The sequence below is a fragment of the Enhydra lutris genome, unplaced genomic scaffold, assembly GCF_002288905.1.
Source record: "Enhydra lutris kenyoni isolate GAN:26980312 unplaced genomic scaffold, ASM228890v2 scaffoldscaffold42, whole genome shotgun sequence".
NCBI classification, from domain to species: Eukaryota; Metazoa; Chordata; class Mammalia; order Carnivora; family Mustelidae; genus Enhydra; species Enhydra lutris.
In genome coordinates, this window is record NW_019154126.1 from 3,880,178 (window position 1) to 3,903,352 (window position 23,175).

Here is a 23,175-nt window from a genome sequence, read left to right on the forward strand (position 1 = left end):
GGGAGGTCAGCCTCAGGCCTGAAGTCCTTGAGGGGGGAGGGGAGGGCATTCGAGAAAACACACACATTAACCCTTTAGTACCTAGTAACATTTCAGTATGGACTAATTTCACCCGAAAAGGTATTTAATTCCAGGGTGAGGAAATGAGACATTGCAGATAGGTCTTCAAGGATTATGACAAGTCTGGGAAAGGCCTTGGACTGAACTTTCTTTGCCTGGAAAGAAGGCCAGGAATGGCTGGTCTCCAAGGCCTGCTTCTGCCCAGCCATCTGTTCTGTGATGATCAATACTGTGGGCCAGGCACCGTTCTGGGTACCAGGGACACACACAGTAAAGAGGGCAGAGAAGGCCCAGCCCTGGTGGAGTTCGCAGCCTGGTACCCGTGCCTGCAGCTGTCTGAGAAAGGTGGTCATGAGGGTGGCCACTCCAGAGAAGACCATCGGGCACCGGACGCAATTCAAGGATAAACTTCCCTTCTTTCCTGTCACCCTCAGGGCTAGCTGTGAGTGGGTAGTGGACGCCAGAGACAATGTCATTCTCCCACACCAGGAGCACAGCCCCCGCTGGCCAGCTCCAGGAGGGGCCCTGCTGTCCATGGGGGAGGGGACATGTGGGCATGGCTGCCCTGGATGGCCAAATGACTCAGAGACACTGGCTCTGGGGACGTAGGAGTCTTCTTTTAGTACTGGACATTGAAGAAAGCTGAAGGCTGGAGAGACACCCACAGGTCGTAAGGGACTAAAACTAAGACAAATATCTAGGAATTAGGTGCCGGGTAATGTCATACCCAAGATTTTGGCTTTGGACTTGTAAAGTGCTGGGGTTGATAGTAAGAATCTGCTTTTGGCTTCTGTTCTGCAGGAAACTGAACCAGGCTAATAGTGAAGATGTAAAGGGAGTGTACAAAGGGATGCCAGGAAGCCTGGAGGGAAAGGAAAAGAATGGCGAATGAATGTATATGGAAGCTGATTTTCGTGTGAAAAAGTGAGAGATTCTTACTTTGGAAAAGGACAGTTACTAAGGGCCTGCGCTGAGTTATCTGCGGTGTCTCCTTCCCTCGCCTGTGGAAAATCAATCCATTTCTCTTCTTCTTCTCCTTCCTTGCATGCCTTCTCCTTTACCTCTGCCCTGATTCAGTTGTGCGAATGCCAGAGTCCAAAAACCAGTTATGCAACTGGATGCACTGTGAGGACAGGCACGCTCGGGGGTGGGGGCGGGGATCGTAGCCGCGTGTGGGCGTGTGGCTGGTGGGACGCCCGACACGGTGTGGGTCTCTCCTCCGTCCCCCTGCTGTCGGGGCGCCCCGACCTGCCCAGGAAAATGGGCCCCCTTGCGGCCGAAAAACTCCAGAGGAGGAGAGGCCCCGATTGCCCTCCGTAACTTCTCCCAGGTCCAAAACCCTCATTGCCAGAGATTGTTTTCTGGCTGAAATCACTCCTGTGGAAGCCCCAGCGCATTTCCTTTTGTTCGGTGCTCACGGGAGACGGTGAACAGCTGGTCTCCAGCCTCTGCGGAATGTTCCTTTAAACCTGCGCGCCACTGTTAAATGGCCTCTGGGCCTTCTCTTCCTCAGACCAAGAATCTTCCCTTCTTTCCCCCATTCCTCACGGGTCCTATTTTCCAATCCCTTTCACATCTTTGTTCTTTGAATGCTCTCAGATTTTTCTAAGATATTCCCCTTTGGAAGTTATTTGAAGGAAAACAACAGAAGGGTCTTTAGATGTACTCCATCCCGGCAGCCCGCTCACCTGACCACAAACCTTGGCTCTCCTCCTGGCTGGGTGGCTCCGGGCCAGCCTGTGCCCGCCGACTGAGCGGCCGGTGCAGAGACCAGTGGGCTCGCCGGTGACCACAGGCCAGGAGCGGGAGGCCCTAGCTCATCCGCACTGAAAACAGTGCCTGATATTTGTCAGACTCTCAAAGACTTGTCAAGTGAACTCTTGCCCCTGTGTTGTCTCAAGGGGACTTCTCTTGGACAGAATGGGCAGTGTGAACCCTGCTTGCTTATGGTGAAAGATCCCTTCCCTAAGAAAGGCAAGAAAAGATGACGTTGAGAAAAGTCTCATGGTTCTGTTAAGAACACTGGTGCCTCTGGCACGTTGCCTTCTTAGTATGGGGACTGGGTAGAGTTGGGGGGCTCTGGTACCCTAGGGTAGGAGACAGGTTGCAGGTGCATGATTGGGGGGTGTGTGGATGAGGGTGAAGGCCTGTAGTGTAGTCAGAAGGGCAGCTGTTCAAGCAGAAACAGAGGAACTGGCTTTGTGGACTTCAGAACAAACTGCTGATGGAGGCCAGTGTACATGGGAACTGAGCAGCTCAAGGGAACCAAAAGTGGGAGAGATTGGGAGTAGCAGGAGGAGGGGGAGGTTAAGAGGAAGAGTAAGTCTAATGTGAGGCCTGAGATCTTGTCTGAGCAGTAAGGATACTAAGGCACTCCTTAGTTAGCATGCTGCTGGCCTCTTTGCAAGAGACCAAGGGATTAAAAGAGAGCTTTATTTAGAGGCTAAGGCATCTGTCTCCCCGATACATTCACAGTTGCATTAAAAAAGACAAAATGTCAGGGACCACCAAGGGATGAGATATTCTTAAGAATGTCAAGTTAGTACAGAGGGAAAGGGTGTGGTTTCTTCCTACACCAGGGTCTCATGTTATTCTTCTTGGAACCCACTGATTCCGTGTAGATGCTGCCTCTATTCCCAACAGCACAGTCCTACAGACTCTAATCCACATATGTGTGTGTGTGTATGTGTGCATTTGCACACGCAAACCTGCTGACCTACTGTGTGTGTATGTGGTCAGCTTTGGCCCCTGTATCTTTTTCTACGGTCCTTAGCCCAACAACTTTTGAAGGGGGAGGAGAAGCCCCCAGACACAGAGTGTTTCTGTGCAGGAAAATGCGTGTGGGAAGGCTTTGAATGTAGGAAGAGAAGGGTTAATTTAGGTATTAGTTGCTTGGTGGAGAGCGTCCCAGGAACGTGTGGAAGAGGCAGCCAGGTGTCAGAGGAGCCAAGGTGCTTCACATGAATTAACTCCCTTGGTCCTCACAGCAATCCTGGAAAATGGGTGTTATGATTATTATCCATTTTTTACTACTGTGGAAAATGAGGCCCAAAGTGTTTAGTCACTTTCCCAAGGTAGTTCACTTAATAGATGCTTGTTGACCGAAATAAAAGCCTTAAGTGCATGGTGTTGGTTTGAATTTGAGGCAATTTTAAATCCCCCAGCCTGCAAATGGGTTGATTTCTGCATTCAGGCTTTAAACACCTTAAAGCATAAAAATATTTCTGGTGAAAAAAAAATATTTCTGGTGAGGCTGTTAAGACACCTTCTCCTTTGGCAGCAACTCACTGGCCCTCCTGCGAATTTTGGTTTGAATGCTGTTTCATTTCGCCTCTGTAGACTGGTAAGAGACTAACTCCTAGACCCTGGGAATAGCATTGCCCTCATTTCCGAAGCCAGGCTGTCTCAGTTCCTACCTGGTTCTGTCTTCAGCAGTGAATCATGGCCATTGTCACTTTGTTACTTCAACACTCTGAGTGGTAAAGAACCGGTCTGGTCTATGTGGTTATGCCTCCGACACGCCAGACATGGGTGGGGAAGGGGTGCTCTCGAAGCTGCCAGAATGTCAAGTTAACACAGAGGGAGCATGTCCCAGACTCCAACTCTGGAAGCTGTGCCATGGCCCACACTCGCTTTTGGGGACATGAGTCATGAGACCAGACACCTGTTACATATATTAAGTGAATTCTAGTGACACCTTGACGTCTCCCTCTTTCCCGTTTTCCACACCATCATTGGTGCCCACGGTTTACTCCCTCTTCAAGTCACCACTCCAGTCCTGGCTTCATTATCTTTCCTGTGAATTGCTTCAGTCACACCTGAGCTAGTTTACCTTTCCCACCCAGACTCCTTCCTTTCATAACCCCACAGCATGTTACTTGAAATAACCATCTCATCCAATAGTCCCCTTCAATGGCTTCTTGTTACCCACAAGGTAAAGACTAAGCTGGGAGTCATCCTACGGATCCCTGCACGTTGGTGCCCATTGCCCCCCTCCAGCTTCATCCTGCTGGTCTCATGCTTCCATGCCCTGTGCTCCCCGTCGCTGGCCTTCTTGGGCCCCTTACCGTCCATGCTGTGGGGCCCCATACCGACCGTGCCTTTACAGAGTGCCTGCTCTCCTTGCACTATCGCTCCCTTCTCTCCCTTCCAGATGCCCCAGTCCTCCATATCTCAGCTCAGGGGTCACTTCCTCCAGGAAGCTCTCTTTGACTAAGTCAAGCCTTTGTGCCTTACTGCCAATGAACGGGGTCCTTCCTGCCAAGCCCGAGGCTGGTGTATTGCAGGGGCTTGAGGAATATTTCTTGAATGAGGTGTGCAAAGTCTTAAAAGCAGCTGTGCATTTTGTGCAAGTTTGTTGGAATGAAACTTGGCTGATTCTAAATGTTCTCTCCCATTTCAGCCACATGCCATGGTGTAGAGGGTGCTGTACCGGCTGCTAAAGCCCCCGTAAAACCCGGATGTTCCAGATTCCTCTCCTGCCTTGAAGGCCTGATGAAGAAATGTACATGAAGCTCTTCATAAGCTAGAATGTTCTTTGGAAATTAGAAAAACGCAAGACAGGATCATGGATTAGATTCAAGAGCTGAACACTGCGGCTACCTCCAGACCATTCTCATAAATTATACTGAAAATTAAGGTAGGTCTACATGGTCTTGAGTGAGTAGAAAAACATTGTGAGAGCATTGGGCTAATGTCTCTTTTCTGGAAGTGAGAGCCCAAAATAAACCAAGTTAGCAATAGCAGAGACGCTCAGAAGGCCATCATTCCCTGTGATAACTCACTGTTTTGCCTTGAAATGCAGCGTGCTCCTTGCAAGTATGTGTGCTCTGTCTGGGGGGCTGATGTGGAGGGCCCTGTTCCAGCCACTATTCCGTGGGGCCTGGCACCCCACTGAAGAGGTGGTGATCTCTGAGGCTGGGCCATGGGGTCAACAGGAAGCCTGTTTCTGCAAAGAGAGAGCCGCTGCCCCAGTGTTGGGTGAGCTAGGGGTCGATCCTCGTGTGGGGTGAGGGAATGACTAGAGAGGGCAAGACGGACTCAACCAGATGTCTTCACTTCAGGTAGAGGTTTGATTCCCTGATTGTTGCCTTTAATAACATTGACATTTTGATGGGCAGGGGAGAGGGTGGGGGCCTTTGGGTGGGTGACTGAGTTCTCGGGTTTACTGCGGCCATTGTGGGGCTCTGGGCTATTTTCTGCAAGGCTGCATGAATACAAAGCCTTCAGAAACTTAATTAAAGGAATAAGAAATAAGACTTTTATAGGAAAGGGTGATGGTGGGGTGGGGGTGGAGAAAGATCCTATTTCTTGGTCTGCATGGCGGACTGGGGAATCCTCCATTTATGAGTTGGTGGGGAAGCCCTTCTCCGGGGACACTCTGCGTTCCTGGCATTTGTGCTGCGGAGTTCTTTGGAACACAGGGGGACCGGCTCTGGGTTCTGGCCACTGAACTTGAAATCTAGGCAAGTCAGATATAATTAAGACATCAAAGGGCCCAGTAGGTCAATAGTGTGTGATCAAGAGAGTGTACCGTTTTACTCGACCAGGTTACAGAGATAGTAAGAATATAACTTAGACCGAGATGATATGTCAGTGATTGATGGGAACCAGACTCAATGAATTGCCTTCTCTGATCCACTTCTGTGGCAGTAGCTGACTTTCTAGGTACCTCAGTGAAGTATTTAGCCCTTCTTGAGTTTCCTACCCATCTGGTTTCCCAACTTAGACCATAGAGTACATCTTTAGAAAAGTGTTTCAGTATTCTCTTAAGAAAGTATAAGCATTATTACAAGGATTGTTTCTGGTGATAGTGACCATGTGTTGATATAGGACTAAAGAACCTTCATTCTAAGAAAACAAATCCATCTTAGACCACTCCATTGGCCCACTAGCCTTGAGTCATTTATCTCTGGCCTATCTCTTTGCCCTCTCCCCATGGCTGTAACTGGCAAGGTCCTGTTTCCCCTATCTATGAGGAAAGAGGAATAGTCTGAGAGTAAAATTCAACAGTTCTGAGCTTAGCGTCTCAGAGAACAGACTTTTGAAATTTTAGAAAATATGCTATATGCAAGACATTTTTTGAGAAACTAAACATTATTATATATATTATATATATTTATTCTTGGGTGGGACTTCATATGCTTTATTATTTTTAAAGATTTTTATTTATTTATTTGAAAGAGGGAGCGTGAGCAAGAGCACAAGTATGGAGAGCGGCAGAGGGAGAGGGTGGGCTTGATCCCAGGACCCTGGGATCAGGACCTGAGTGAAAGGCAGACGCTTAACCGACTGAGCCACCCAGGCGCCCCAGGAATTTATATGCTTTAACACATCATTTCACAAATTCCGGAAACACATGTGTTTTCATATATTCAGCTTAAATACAAATGGGCCAGAAGTGGAAGAGGAGAAGGCAGTGTCAGGAAGAAACAGACTTTTCCTCTATCCTCTTAAATTTTGTGCTTGGGGCCTGCAAATTAAATTGACATAAAACAGATCAGCAAGAGAACAAAAGATTTAATTACCTATTTAGCCATGGGAGTTCACAGAGAAATGTGACTCAAGGCAGTGGTTAGATTTGGGGGTTTATATACCTTCATAATAGGGGCTAGGGCAGGGCAAAGAGGGCACTTCTGGGAGAAGAAATGATTTTTGAAAGATAAATGGGACCTTCCAATAGATGGGAGATAATGATAGTTTTTGTAATAATGTCTGCTTGAGTGTGGTGCTTCTGTCTTCTAGAAGAGATTAGAGTTGCTCTCTGGAGAGGGATTTATGACAATTGAGTTCTTTTGGGAGGTGGTGCTTTTAGGCAGATAAGGGATTTCAGGAACTCAAATGCCTTCAGCTCAAAATAATTCTTATGCCGAAGTGATATATTTTGGGGTGGTACAACCCATTTACCTTCATTAATGTCCTGAACCCTTCTCATTTTACTTAGCAAAGCCATCAGAATTTACCAGAGTCCCCTCCTTGAACTTCATCCATCCAGTGCTGCTCCTTCCATGGGCCAAGTGGGCTCCTGCCTCTGGACATCAGTTCTCCCCCTGGAATGACTCCTCCCCAGGGCTTCTCTAACACCAAGCTGTGGAATCCCAGTCCCGTCTTTCCGCTTTCTTCTTAGCTCCTCTCACATCTAATATGTTTGCCTGTTGGCGTGCATGGGAATGCAAGCTCCATGGAAAGAAGGGCTTTGTTTTGCTCATTTCTCTAGCCCCACTGGGCACAGAGTCCTACACTCAATAAAGGTGAGCAGGGCAGACTCAGTCGCTGTTCCTCAGGGCTTACTAAAGGAGGGAGAGGTAGATAAGGAAAAGATACTGAATCTGTGACACAGTAAGTGCCAGGGTAGGGGGGAGCTGTGGTCCCAAAGGCAGGGGTGGGTGTGAGAGGGGGAAGCCCTGCAGAGCCAGCAGCTCAGTGGGATTGCTGTGGGCGCAGAAGGAGCACATCTTTGGTCTTTCCACCTGTCCGTCTGTTCATTGTACGAGGTCTCTAGAATTAGGCTGAGCGGAAGCATGGGTATGTAGCCCCTTATGAAAGACCAAGTAGTATGAATGGCTTGTCTGCTTTGATTTAATTCCATATAGATGCAAGTATCATCATTTTATCAGTTTAAAAAAATTTTCTTCTTTGTATGCCGTTTTCGTTGAACTCCTTGTGTGGTTTATAGAAATGATGATGGTGATGTTATCAGTTGGGTGGTATGGTGAACTGATGGTGGGTTTCTCTTCTTTCTGGAGAGTACCCTTTCTCTTTCAGTGAACTTCTCCGTTATTCCATGGGGTACGCAGCTAATACATAATTCTCAAGTCAGTCTCCACTGAGATTCTGTCACTTGCCAATGACCCACTCGTACAGGGACTATATTATGTTGACAGTGGGTTCATAAATTAATTGAAGTAAGATCATTTTTTCCTAACATTTCTCTCTGTTTGCCTCAACGTTTAGTATGGCATTGCACACAGAGCAGGTACTCACAAAATTGATGACTTTGATACTTGTTTTTTCTTTTCTTTCTTTTTGATGACTTGGTACTCTTAACACACAAACACACACAAAGAGAACGGAGAAGTGTATTTTGACAACAGCTACAATCTCGGATAAGTATTAATTCGGAGCGTTTTAATTCCTAGTTTAGTCTTGCTCTAAAAATCCAGTGATGATATGTATCCCCAGAAGAATTGTTTCTCATTTTGTGTTGGCTCGGGCTGTCCTTCAGTTGCCTGCAAATAATTTTCTTACCAAAAAGACAAGATGTGACCTCAAAAATGAATTCCCAGTGTGAAGGATACGGTAGGGGTTGAGGGGTGTAACATTAACACCACAACACTGACAATGCAAAGCTCTCAGGTAATCCTTTCCCTGTGTCTTCGCAATTAACGTCATGTAGGAATTATCATTCCCATTTTAACCAAAGAGGAAACAGAGGTTCAGAGAGACTGTGTGATTTAAATGAAAATCAGAGCCAGAGCCTGGAGAATAGCCTGGAATTCCTGCTGAGCTCCCTTGGGAGTTTTCCCTATTGCTGGGGGAAGATCATTAACCTCTCAGGGCCTTCTCGGCAGATTTGGGATTGTTTTGCTATCTCACAGGGAGGCCGCCTGGCTGAAGGAGATTTATAATTGTTTTCAAGCTTTCCAGGCTCAAAGCACCTATGCAGAAGAGTCGGGGGCCCTGACTCTTTCCAAGTCCACGGGGCACGAACAGCTTTCCAAACCCGAATCCAAACCACATTACATCTAGTTTGGAGCCCTTTGGGTCCAGAGTCTCCTCTGTGGAAAACTGGTGAGTGGTTCTTGGGCGATGAAATGACTGCTTAGCCCGTGCAAGCCCCTTGACCTTGCCCTCCACATCACGGAGAAAGTGGCTCCGGTCCCGAAGCCTGGCAGCAAACAGACCTGCAAGCTGTAGGGATCACTCTTCTAAAACTGATGGCTTTTGACTGCCCTGGAGCTGGGCCTGAAGTCTGTGGTGATGTGGTGGTTAGGTGGTGGCCGTGAGAAGGCACTGGGGCAGGGCCCGCTAGTGGCATCGTGTGAGGCCATCTGGCCGAGACTCATGTTAGGATTGAGCCTACCAAGGACATTCACTCTGTCTGGTTACTTGCCACAGCCGCCATTGGAAGGGAGAACCTGCTCCAATGGTCCCTTGGAAGAGGTGAAGGGGAAAGATGGAGGGAAGGGATGGGGAGGCAGGAAGGGAAAGGCCTGGCCCGAGCATCCCCATATCAGCTTCCTGGTTATTTTTAGCATCTAGGTGCCCTGGGTATACCGTGTTGTCTTTCCTTCTTTCTGTCATTCTTGTGTTTTTGCTCTTTTCCCCTCATTGCATAAAAATGTCTGATCTTGGGGGTGCCTGGTTGGTTAAGTGTCTGACTCTTAATTTTGGCTCAGGTCATGATCTCAGGGTTCTGGGATCAAGCCTCGACTGGACTTGGGGCTCTGAGCTCAGGGTGAGTCGGCTTGAGATTCTCCCGCTTTCTGCCCCTCCCCCACTCAGGCGCACACATGCACGCAGGCCCTCTCTCTCTGAGATAAATAAAATCTTTAAAAAAAAGGGGGGGGGGAACTATCTGATTTTTGAAATACGGGCTTCTTCTAAAACTGCCCATTGTAGGGAAGGAGAAATCACTTTTCCTCTACCCTTCTGAGTTTTTGTCTGAGATCTCTGTAATAAAAGACAGATTAACAAGGAAAAAAACCAAACCACCAGGGGTTTATTAACATGTACATCTCACATGTGGAGAGGGGCCCACCAGGAAAAATGAGTAACTACCTTAGGTGGCTTAGAATCAGGCTTTAATACCATCTTAATAGGGAAGAGGAAGGGGAGATGTAGGTCTCTTAGGGGAGAATGAATGATTTTCGGGAAAGATGAGTGGGCCCATAGAATAGATGGGAGGTAGAGTAGTCTCCTCGTATCTGCTGGGATGTTTCAAGACCCCCAGATAGTATGTTAAAAAGAAAACCACAAGTCCAAGGTGGAGATACTTGTCCTCAGAAACAGCAAACCAGCACTTTCTAACTGGTGTCACCCTCTCCGGGAGTGGGATTTTAAGCCAGTCAATCTGGAATTTTCTGATCAGCACCAATGACGTAATCTATCACAGGGGCCCTCTTTATCCTTGCCTCCTCTGCCCTCTCCCCCCACTCCCGCAAGATGAGGTCATCTGTATGATAAGCCCCATTGCCCTTCTCCTAAGGGAAGGTCACTTTGCCAGAAATAATCTTTTCCTTTGCCAGTAACTTCTTGCTCCACCCTCCCTCCTATTAAAACCTTCCATTTGGTACAAGTCCTTGGAGTTCCCCCTCCACTTGTTGGCTGGGGTGCTGCCGGATTCATGACTGGCTTAAAAACGCCGATTAGATCTTCAAATTTACACAGGTAAAAAAAAAAAAAATTTGTTTTTTTTAGGTAAAATTTTTTTTTAACAGTACCAAATCCTCTACATACTGTGTTTTTTCCTGTACACACATACCTATGATAAATTTAATTTATAAATGAGACACAGTAAGAGATTAATGATAACAAAATATAAAATTACTGTGACTCTTGATCTTAGGGCTATGAGTTCAAGCCTGCTGGGGGTAGAGATTACTTAAAATAAACATATAAAATAAAAAACCCACAAATACTAAAATAGAGCAGTTCTAGCAATATACTGTAATAAAGTTATGGGAATGCGGTCTGTCAATATACTTCTTGGTACTGTACCCCCCCTTCTTGTAAGGGACCCATGTGATAAGATGAGTGAGGTCTATGACATGTCAGGCTACTAGTGACTGTCATCTACTTGCAGACCTATGGGTGATGGGGGGATTACCAAAACTACGAATAAGGGGGGACGACTCTATGGTAGAATGTGACGAACTCTGTCTGGGTGTGGTGTCTACTTCTAGTCTCTTCTTTGAGAAGGGTCAGTTTTCCCTGATGGATGAAACTTAGGGGTGGCATGTGTTGAGCTCCTGTGGTCATATTTCGGGGACACATGTTCTGCTATTGGTCAACATTAAGAACTTGATAGGTGGAGGAGTGTGTGTGAGTCAATGAACTTGTTGGAACCAGTTGTCTAATGGAGAAAAGCTCTGAAATCCTCTGAGCAGAGGGTGAATGTATGTATGCTCTCTCTCAGAAAGGACAGACTTGACCTCAAAATACAGGCAACACGTTTGCATCCATTTTGAAGTTTATTTATTAATTTAGAGAGAGCACGCCTGAGTGGGGGAGGGGCAGAGGGAGAGAGAGAATCTCAAGCAGACTCTGTGCTGAGCGCGGAGCCTTATGCAGGGCTCTATCTCACGATGCTGAGATCATGACCTGAGCTGAAGTCAGGAGTCCAGCACTTAACCAACAGAGTCATGCCGTCCCCTGCATCAGTTTTAGAAAATGATAATTTCTTCTCAAAGATGTAAACAGTAATTAAAAAAAAAAAAAGCCAACATTAGGCAGTATTTTACAACGCAGAGAGAAGATTCTCAGAGGGAGCCTGCTGATGGACTGTGTTTGTTATTCCCACACGGCACTGCTTCCGAGGAAGAGCAGAATTCGCTCAGAAGAGAGGGCCCCATCTGTGACCTCACTTAAAGTCCTGGTTTTACTTTGGCCCCCGTTAGAAGGGACAGAGCTGACACTTGTAACAGCTGCTCCTGGTAGGAATGCAAGCACTGGGCCCTTGTCCCCGCAACCACCTCAGGTAGCTGATGTTAGGACACAAGTCCAGCTCGATTTGCAATACAAGGCAAATGCCCTGATAAATTAGTTGTTCATCAGATAATTCATCAGGTTTTCTTTTTCCCACCTTACAACCTTGAAGGTCCTCGTAGCAGTGAATCCATAAATGCCATGTGCTCCTATAACAAGGTTCTGCCAGCAGCACCCGCCCTGGGTGCTGGGACAGTCCTTGGATACTCCTTGCCTCTTCTTGATTGTTGAAAGTACTTACTTTTCTGAAGTCAGTGAGCCTGTTTTCCTTCCACACTGGTGGGGGCTGAAATCTGTTGTCCGAGGCCCTGAATAAAGCCCCGTGATAGGCAAACGTCCCTTTCTCTCCCTTAACTTTGAAGTAGCCCCAATGCTCATGGGTGGGTCCATCTGTGAAAAGCCAGCCCTGTGATAGGCAAATGTCCCTTTCTCTCCCTTAACTTTGAAGTAGCCCCAATGCTCATGGGTGGGTCCATCTGTGAAAAGCCAACACGATCTGGTCCTCGACTGATACTGAAATGAACCAGGTTGACCTAATCTCCTCTCAAGTAACCGAGAGTTTTCGAACCTGTGGACAGTGAACCAGTGTTACTGTAAAGATCCGTTCTGTTTGTCCTGCTGGGGAATGCAGTCCCGAGCATTCCAAATGGAGTTAATGAGGATAAGGGGACATGCATGCATGGCTGTCACGGAGCTCTTGAACGTCCTGCCCTCTACAACCCCAAAGAAGACTGGATTCTAAACACAAATGGAGTCGCTATGGGAAGTGCCGAATTTGTGGCAAAGTAGGTGTCAGTCACCGTTAATGGGCCATGACCAATGGGACCCTTCTGCCTCTTTCATCTTCACCCTGAAGGTTTTTTCCGTAATGAAAATGTGCTAGGAGGAATGGGGTTGGGATAATGATTTCCTTTCTTTCCCTTATGTTGGCTTCGGCAGGCAACTTCTCCTTTAATAAAAAGCACGATGGGCAAGTGTGAGAGCGTGGAGCTTGAAGTCTGAGACAAAACCCCATCGGAGAATGCCAGACGTCCACCGGGGGAAATTGAAAACCGATTCTCTTCCCCACCCGGGGAAGGCACCAGCAACCCCTCTGCCTGCTGCACTCGCTCTTCCACACCCAGACCCTTGAAGCCGAAGATTTTCAAAGAAGTAGGGTGTGTCGCAGCAGCTGTGGCATCAAACAAAAGCAAACAGATTAAATTAATTTAGGCTTCAAAATCAGTCCCATTCTCTAATTCATAAAATACTTCAAACACGGCTAGAAATGTCATCTCCCAGATGATTGGGGCTAATCCACTTTCTCTCTTTTTCCTCTTGCATCTGAATGCACACTATCAAGACATACCTCACCAGTCAAAATAAACGCCTCACTCCAAATGCTTCCGTCAGCTTTTAATAAGGGTCTTTGCTCCGTACACAAAACACACTCCGTTCCTAACGGGCTTAAGGGGCTGTGTGCAAAAAAAAAAAAAAAAAAAGAGGAACAATGTACTCATTAGAGTCTGTTAAGTTGCCAGCACTCAGCAATTAAAAGGTATGGCCCGTGGAAAAGCTGCAAAACAGCAGTTAGTCCCATTGTCTTCTCATTAACGAGATGTTATTTTAGCTCTCCAGGTACCAAGCTCAAGAAACAAAACATGCTTGGCTCCTAAGGCACTCCAGGAAAATAAGAAGTTGTTGACAGCTAGGACTTGCGGAAAGCACCGTTTATACTATAAATAAATTTGCACATCCTTGTGGTTGCAATAAATACACTTCCACACCCAACTCTGTTGGACTAGATGCAGACGCCATTTAAAGGGATGTCAGAGTCCTTCCCCAGCAAAAGGCTCTTGTCTTCCTTAGGATGTCAGAACGGGTGCTGCTGAGGAATGAATGAATGAATGCCTCCCCTTGGGACACAGAAATTTGGATTTTTTTTTTCCTGCAGCATGCTCTGTTGTTGACGCTGTGGACGCAGGGCGGGAAGGGACCGTGGAGACTTGTGTGCACTCGGCCTGAGCTCCTCGCTGCTTGGTGATCACTTAAAAAATGATGACCGGACTCTTTCCCAATTGCCAAGTGTGAGTACTTTGTGGCAACGGGGAATGCAGCTCTTTGATTCCTGCATTCCTCCTGGTTTCCCTGTGTGGGCGGAAAAACAGCCAAGAATGTCAGTGATTCAAATTCTCTTATGTTCTAAAGAAACAAAATGAGGCAATATGTCTTTCTGATGCTGTCAATGTACAATTTTACATTTGATGCTGATGTGCCTTTCTATCACGACATAGATACCTTCCTAGTTTTTCTTAGGATTTCATCAGAAAAATGTAAAGCATTGATTCCCTTTTTAGGTAAATAGGAGGGGAAAGTTCCCTTTTTAAAAGACTAGGCACATGGAATTTTAAAAAGAAATGATAAAGACAGTATTTACTGTAAGATTAACACTGCAGTCACTTAGGGCTTGAACAGTTCTCCCGAAGAGACGTCCCTAAAGTTACTTTCTCAGTAAATTGCAGTAAATTTCTCAAGGGCCTGATGTTTATTTTACCCTGACCCGTACATTTTCTTCCTCAATTCAGTCTTTTGCATGGACAGCATACAGTGTGAGAGACCACGGATAAGAGCATCATTGTGCAACTTCAGTAAGATGCTGGTTTACACTTTAATGGCCAATGTACATTTTCAGGATTTTGCTAGATAAAACCATACCGTACTTTGTTCATTAAAACTTGATTTGGGAAAACATGTAAATCTTCTACAAAATAAACACACACTCTTGAATGGGTTGCTTTTGATGAAAGGCGCCCCAGAAATACCCTGCGTGGAGAGGAAAATAAAACCACTTTCAGCTAGAGGGAACTGAACATCAAATATCTTGAAAATCAGATGTTTTGCGCTTTATTAAGTGAGACTCAAGAGCGTTACTAAGTTCTAGCCTGACTGATTTTTCACTTTTTTGGAAGAGAAACAAGTCTGGGCATTAAGCTCATAGCAGCCATTATCATCTACATGTGGATTTAATTATGCAAAAACATTAAGGTTTTTATTTTTCATAATTGTCATCATCATGATCCAATTTCCATGTCAAGCCTGGCGCTGAGTGGGAAGGATCACAGTGGCTTCCAGCTCTCCCAGCCCTTCTTTGCCTCCGTGGCATGCCTTCCTCCTCTTTCCCAGGGATTTCTTCCCTCAGCTTCTAGTGGGACCCACTGAAAACTGATTGGAGGAGCTCAGTAAAGCTCTTAAGGAGAGGAACAACTTTCCTGAGGTCTAGGAGAGGGGAATCCTTAAGATCCCGGACAGAGATCTAGGATAGGGAAATGTGATAATTTCTTTTGCTCTGCCTGTTAACTGTGTGCATTAGGGTAGAATATCCCTGCAAACACTGGGGACGATTGTTTCAATATCCTGCAGAAGTGTGTATGTGTGTGTGTGTGTGTGTGTGTGTGTGTGTGTGTTGAGAACTACAGTGAATTGGATGGCCTTTAATGTCAGATTGTTTCTAACCTGCTTTATTCCAAAATGGATTTGAGGCAGCTTACAAAACACACCATGGGGTAAAAATCAAGAGAGCAAGGTTGGAAGAAAGTACGTTTAGTGCAAGGGGGTACAGACTTTCTGCAAAGGGCCAGATTGGACAGACTTTTGGCCTTTCTGCCCACATAGTTTCTGTCTCAACCATCAGTTCTTGCTGCCATGTCACAAAAGCAGTCACAGAAAATAGTCCGGTGGACCAGCACATTCGCTGAACAAAAAACAGGAAGCAGGCTGGTTCTGCCATGAGCTGTCATTTCTGACCTCTGGTCTAGACCCAGAATATTAAAATTAAGCTGGCATAAGTATATTACAGGGAACTGTATCACTGAAGGGCCCGCATAATTGATCAGAGGGGTCTCCATTTAGGTATGAGTTTCCTAAAGGTCAAAGCAAAGAGGAAAACTGGGCTGATGTTTAAAAATGATGCTCTCCGCGACAGTAATGCTCACTGATCGCTCTGAAGAAGTTCTGGTGTTGAGGCTTTGTTATCTTCCTAAAGGTCCTGAGGCATTATGTGGTATAAGGGATAAGATAGAGCATCGTATTTTCAACAGCTAGCTTCTTAGAGCTGCTGCTAAGCATCCCTTTAAGTGAAAAAGGGCATGACGATTCCGGGGTGCAGTTCAGAAAACCGAATTTGAGAACATAAGGCATTTGATTTGGATTGCCAGTGGTCTGGGCTTGAATCAATGTAAAATGGAGACCATTTAGCTGAAGGAATGAGCTGCACGCTTGTCTTCGAGACAGTTGTCCATGAATAGAATTGTTCTTCTCACACCCGGCTTCGGGCAGGTGACAGGATTCCCTTATAGCTACAAGGCCCTCATTCAACCAAGGGGCAGTTCCTTTCCTATTCATTCTTTCAGGTTTGGGATCAATCAGGCTTAGGTCTGATTGCCATTCTATCATAAAACATAAAAGAAAATCAGATGGCAATGATTTTCATGACTTGATACTGCTTCACCCCCTGGAGGACTGTTGTCATGTTGGTCACCCCGTATTTAGTGGCTTCTAGGTGCTGGGTACTCAGCCGGGCACGCCATATGCACAAGCCCGTTTTATTCACACACCCTCTGGGGACACATGCCTGTGAGAATTCCTTGTTTCCAAGTGAGAAAACTGAGCTCAGAGAGATTAGCAGCTTGGCCAGCATCGCTATGAGTATATGGGTATGAAAGTAGGCTCTATCTGCCTCTTAACCAAGGCCCTTAGCTTCCATTGCTCTCCACAGAGATCTCTTGACTTCCTGGATTCCTGACCTTGAAATGACTTTCTGGTCTTCTTCATGATTTTCTGGATGTCGGGCTTGCTTGTCTGTTATGGTTGTGGCTCTGCGGCTTCTAGAACCCTTACCAGGCCTTGACTTCTCATCATAGAATCCTGTTCAGATTTTCACCTTAATGACTCAGATCTTGACCCTTTGCTGGTTTCCACTTCCAGTGTTCCTCTAGTCCTTACCTTCTGCACCCCCACTACCCTTTTCTTGGTCATACTTGTCATTACTGCTACCTCCACCCCAGTGTGAACAAAGAGAGAATTTTCGGTTCCCATATGATTGTTACAATCCATATAGCTGTGGTCTACATCTGTTTTTCTTTTTTTTTTTTTTTTAAGATTTTATTTATTTATTTGACAGAGAGAGATCACAAGTAGACGGAGAGGCAGGCAGAGAGAGAGAGAGAGGGAAGCAGGCTTCTTGCTGAGCAGAGAGCCCGATGTGGGACTCGATCCCAGGACCCTGAGATCATGACCTGAGCCGAAGGCAGCGCCTTAACCCACTGAGCCACCCAGGCGCCCCTACATCTGGTTTTCTAAAGGCCGGTTGTAGTAAGGGTATATTCAGCCTCATGGTGACACCTGCGAGATCACTTGAAATAACAGGATTGCTTTCTTGTATGGCCGTTCTCTTCAGACATAATATTAATGGAGACTTCATAATAATATTGGTAGTATTTCATTGGCTTGGCCACACCCCACAAACAGAGAATGTTAGTAATTTTCCATGACCAGCTCTGGGTTACAAAGAATGTTATTAAATAGACCATTGAAGATATGGAGATTCCTGAAATGGCAAGTATTTTCTGTTGTCAGTGATGAAAACCAAATATGCTGTTCACATTGGAGACATGTATAACCCACTGGACCCTTTCAAGAACACAGTGGGATGGAATCAGTGACTAAGAGAGAACAGAAAATAAAACCCATTCATTCACTCAGTCGTAGATAGGCCGAGAGAGCCAAGGTCATTGCTAGGAAGATAATCTGAGGGCCAAGTCTAAAGGGAGGGGGAAACCAAAGATGGAAAAATGGGCCATGATATAAAAAGCCAGAAGGCATGAGAGCTGCATGGAATGTGGCCTGAGGAATGGATCAGGGCGAGAAGTTCAAAATTAAGACCCTGAACTAAGCACTAAACCCTTATACGACTTGGCTGCTGAGAGCATGGAGGGCAAACATGATGACTCTGTGGCCCCTGAATGGATGATTCACAAGTGGCAAGAGTTACTCTCCTCTATGCCAGTGGCTGCCCTCCTCAATTCTTAACAGGATCTGAAATCTCATTAAAATAATAAGTTCAGACAATTTAGAAGTGGAATAGCTTGTCTCGAAGAATTTCAGTGGAACCATACAAGCTGTACCAATTACCTACTGGTTAATGGCACGTTTTTGTAACGATGAATCTACTCTTCAAGAAGTAGAAAATTAAAATAGCCCTTTTCACGTGGCAAACTTAGACTTTAAAAAGGTCATAGTGACCCATTTAGGATGGGACTTCTTTAAGTCAGTTCACAAAAGTGAGGTAAGAAATGTTATAACCCAGTGTGAGATTTGTTAATTTTATGCCAAACTCAGTAGAATCTTAAAGCCCTTAGTGTTGGTCAGATGTTGGCTTGTATGTGATTGGTGTTCCGTCTCTTTATTTACCCAGCTTTGAGGAAGGTGAGAGAGAGAGAGAGGAAGAGAGAGAGAGTGAAAGAGAGAGAGGAAGAGAGAGATAGGGAGAGAGAGGAAGAGAGAGCGAGAAAGAGGGAGAGAGAAAGACAGGAAACCTCCCTAAGCCCTTGAGAGGGAAACTTCTTCTGAGAAGAACCAAGGTTGGCAAGTCTCTGAGGTCTTTGTGAAATACAATAAAATTTGCATTTATATAGCACTCCTTATGCTCTACTTTATATGTGCTATCCATATTAAATAAAAACACAATTAAGAGTTAGTTCTAAAATACCAGGTCAAACATATCAAACAAAATCAGGAATGGCAATTAGTGCTAGAATTCCAGAACAAACAGATGGCTATTGAGTTTGGATTTAAGAAGAGAAATGGGATGTGCCAGTCGCATATCAATAGAGGAGCAAGTCTGGAGTTTGGGCGACAGGGGCTGGAGGTTGGGCTCGGAAAAGCCAAGTCAGGACAGTGATCAGGCCTGTAGACGGGAATTTTTAGAAGCAGTGAAACGTCAGTGCAGCTAAATTCCCCGGGCGTGGACCCCGTGCCAGGTACTGTGCCCTATACGCTGAGGACCCAGAGATAATCAGATGGGACTTCTGTTGTCAAGCCACTTACATAGTCCAGCAGAAAGAAAGAAAGCCTGCGTGAAACCCATTGGGAGACCGTCACTGTTTGTGGCAGGTTATGATTTTATTCCAGGGCAAAAATGAGCCCATTCTGCCCCAGCTGTCCCAGAAAACCAAACAGCTCTGAAAACCAGGAAGATTGTAAGATGGAGCTGAGATGTTACGATCTTGAACTTTCTCCCACGGTGTGAGCGTTTGTATGATTCACTGCAGACGTATTAGCATGTCTGATTACGGGGTCTTATCCTCCACTCTGCTGGGTGCATTACAACTAATCTGATGCAGTATGTGTGCTGTCTTTCCTTTCTCAAATCCCAAACGGTCTGAATTCTGAAATCAGACTTCAAAGGTCTTGGATAAAGGGTTACGACCTGTCATAAAATGTTTTTTTCCCCCCAGCCTCCATTTCTTCACTATGTATTGCCTATCAATTCGATATCTGGTTCTGCTCCCCAGGCCACGGCTGAAATCGCTCTCACCAAGGCCTCTCGTTGCCAGAGTCCCTAGCTTTGTCGTTGTCTCACTTTTCCTAGATCTGGCGGAGAAGGCCAAGCATCCCCGTCAGCTCTGGCTCTCACCTTGACTTCGTTCTGCGAGGCCCGAGTACTTACATTTCCCAGCAGTGTCTTGACCAGGACTGTTTTTTCTGCACCTTTCCTGAGGCCAGTGGTGCTCCCCACAGGGCCTCCCTCAAAGTAGGATCTGAGAAATGACTGTAATGAAAGAAAGAATGCCCCAAAACTTGGATCTCTGCCCTTGTGCCCACCACTCTCTGTTCCCAGCTGTCAGCTGAGCAGAGGCTCCTGATTCTCCACATTCTGGTCTGACTTGTCACTGGAATTCTTTTTCTAACCGCTGCGGACAGTTACTGACCCCTTCACCTACTTAATTGCCTGGCTAGCACCTCCTTTTTAAGTCTCCCCTCAAAGGTCACGCACACCCTTGCATACATGTGAACGGGTGGGAACAGACCTTGGTAGAAGGAGGGAGACTTTTGTTTTTATTTATTTATTTTTTTTGCTATTTTTACTGTGCCTTTGGATTGTTGAACCTCTGCAAGTATTCCTGGGAAATAAGATCATTTCTTTGTCGGAAAGAAAAACATTTTGGGACCAGCAAACTAGGAAGACAGTAGAATGATCTGTAGTCATTGCAGGGGCGGTGGGGCGGGAGGTGGGGAGGGGGAGGCACAGGAGGAAATGGTAATGGCTGGTACCATGAATGGGGGGTGGTACGTGTGTGTCATTAGACATTTGTCAGACCCATAGAAAGGACAACGCCAAGAGCAAATCCTAATGTCAGTTGGGGGACATTGGGTGATAATGATGCCTTGATGGAGATGCAGATATTGTAACAAATGCACCGCTCTGGTCAGGGATGTGGATAGTGGGGGATGGTTTATGTGTGTGGGGGTGGGGGTCTGTAGGAAAGTCAGTACTTTCTGCTCAGTTTTGCTGTGGACCTAAGGCTGCTCTAAAAAACTAAGTCTGTTAAAAAAAGAAAAAGGGCATGTACTGAGCTTGAGTGCTTGGGATTTTGTTCTGGAGGCTTACTACATTAATAGTTTTTACGGTCAGTGTGGACACATTGATTATTCATATGAGGAAGAAATAGTCTGTTTCTGCTCAGCTCCGTGCACTCACCCAGTCTGGATCCTTGGGAGTCCCTGTGGACTCTGCTCAGTCCTCCAGGTCCGGGGAATCTCAGGCCTCCCCAACCCTCCTTTGGAAGAGCACTTGTAAGAGCACTTGTACTTGTCTTCCCTCTGACTTTGGCTGCCCCTGTGGGTCCGGCTCCCTTCGGGTCACTTCTAGAATACTGTTTCCAGAACTAGACATTTCTACTGAATGTTTCAGCCTCTTTCTCTACCATTCTATACAGAATCATATATTAATAATAAGATTAATTATTAATAAGATATATAATATCATATATTATAATATATAAAATATAACTAGTAATAAGATGATAATATGTTAATAATAAGAATTATATATAATTCTTGTTTGATTGAAATGCATTTGCCTGCTTTCTTCATATCATTTCTTTCCTCTTCAAGTTTGGGCTTTTTAATTGATTCTGGAAGACCCCAGTTCACCATTCATTGCGTCCTACCAATTGTCTGTTTCTCTTTTCCAGCATCACCACCGCCTCCCCCGCCCAGTCTTATCTGTCTCGGCACCTCTCCAGGCTGGAAATTCTAGAATCTTCTTCCCCAGTTATTGTGCTCCACTTCTGTATGGACTTAGGTTTTTTTGTTTTTCTAGTGCCTTGGGCTGTGCTGTAAGCTGAACACTGAACTCTTGATCTCTGTGGTGTGGTGTTTATGAGAGTGTGTGGGGGATCAATTTTATACATAGAGGCAAGAACTGCACATCTGGAAGAGACAGTCGTGTGCCTCCTGCCCATGTGTTCTGGAGCTCAGGCTGGTGCCAGCTTGCTGAGGAAGCATTGCCGGGATTACACTTGGTCTGGAACAAACCTGGCCCATCAGAACTTGCAAGATCTGCTTCGGTACTAGGCAGGCTTAAGCATCTTATTTCAAAAGGTTAATTCAAAACTGGCTTCTTCTGGAGTCGTTAGGGGTTTTCCTGACTTTTCCAGAGAGGCAAGGTGTTTTAGAGGTTGGGCACTATGGTGTAAAATTAACCTCTCTCTGATTGTTTTGGTCTGCATATGTTTGCAGAAAGTACATTTTATATTTGCCCTCCAGTCTCTTCATAACTCTTAAAAAGCTCAGGAGAGACAGGATTATGAACAAATCCTGTGAACCAGGGCTTGGTGATAGCATAGCCCACCAGCCAAATTCATCCTGTTGCCATATAGTCTACAAGCCAAGAATGGTTTTTACATCTTTAAACTGTTCAAAAAAATTTAAAAAGAACATTTTGGGACATGTGAACCTTAAATGAAATTCAAACTTCAGTGTCCATAAATAAAGTTTTATTGGGATACAGTCATGCTGATTCCTTTCCTTTCTGCCCGTGGAGGCTTTTTGCTACCACAGCCTGAAGGTGTGAGACTGAATGGCCCGCAGAGCGGTATATTCGGAATATTAACTCTCCGGCCTTGACAAGAACGCCTGCCATCCTCGGACATGAACACTCAGGCACAGTACACGCGGAGGACGTTCTTATCACTGCCTCGATCTTCCGGAACGCCCCTGGGACCTTCCATGTTCTCACTGTCAGGTGCTGGAGTCGTCTGACCCCAGGGAGAGGCCGTTCAAATGAAATACAATGGGAATAGCGCCCCCTGGAGGAGGCCGGGTCGGAAGCAGCTGCGTGTGGTGGAAAGGCCCCTGCCCTCTGGAGAGGCCCAAGTGTCTGATTCTTCCCCCCACTCCCCACACCCCCACGCTAAGGACTCCATGGCTGTGGAACTCCCGCCCATCAACTAACTGCTCTGGGCCTCAGATCCCCAAATCTGTAAAAAAAAGGAAGGGTGTTGTACTCTCAGAGGTTCTCAAACTTCCTTTCTCCCTCCCTCCTGGCCACCTATGCCTTCTTCTTAGCAGAATCTTCTACTCAAATACATTCTCACATAGACCCCTAATACGTGAAACAGCCAAGAGAGGAACATCTCCACTAGAAGAAGGTACCAGCCTGAGTCTCTCCATGGAGCACTGCCCAGAAGAAACTCGAGAAGTCCTCTCAGCCCTCCCAGCTAAGGCCCTCTCCCCGACAGCAGCCCAAGCCCACAGCTTCATCAGACTAGTTGTCTGTAGAGAGCCTGTTGGGACCCGCTGAGCAGTTCCACACACTCCAGACCACGTGTTCTGGTCAACCCACCAGAATTTTCTGTGATGCTGGTTCTTCCCCTAAGGGGAAGATCATCATCCAGATGTTCTTAATAATCACAACAGCTAAAATTTACAGAGCACTTACTACTTGTCCAACGTGGCTAAGCCCTCAGTGTTGTGCCTTTTGTCATTTAATGCAGATGACAATCCAGTGAGCAGGTATTTGAATTACTTTTCTGTTGCAAATGAGAAGGCAGCCTTGGAGAAGTGCCTTGCACAAGGACATTCCACTATTGAGGGTACAGAGGCTGGGAATACACCCAGGCCATCTGACGTCAAAGCCTATCTCTTTAGAGGAGGCCTCATTCCTCTCAGGCTAATTTTTGTTAAAGTTTTATTTATTTAAGTAATCTCTACACCCAAGGTGGGACTTGAACTCATGACCCCCAAGATCAAGCATTGCCCACTCGCCAATTGAGCCAGCCAGGTGCCCCACTCTCAGGCTACTTTTCAATCAACAGGTACGAGGATTTATTTATAACTCACTTGCTGTGTGTCTTTGGACACAGACTT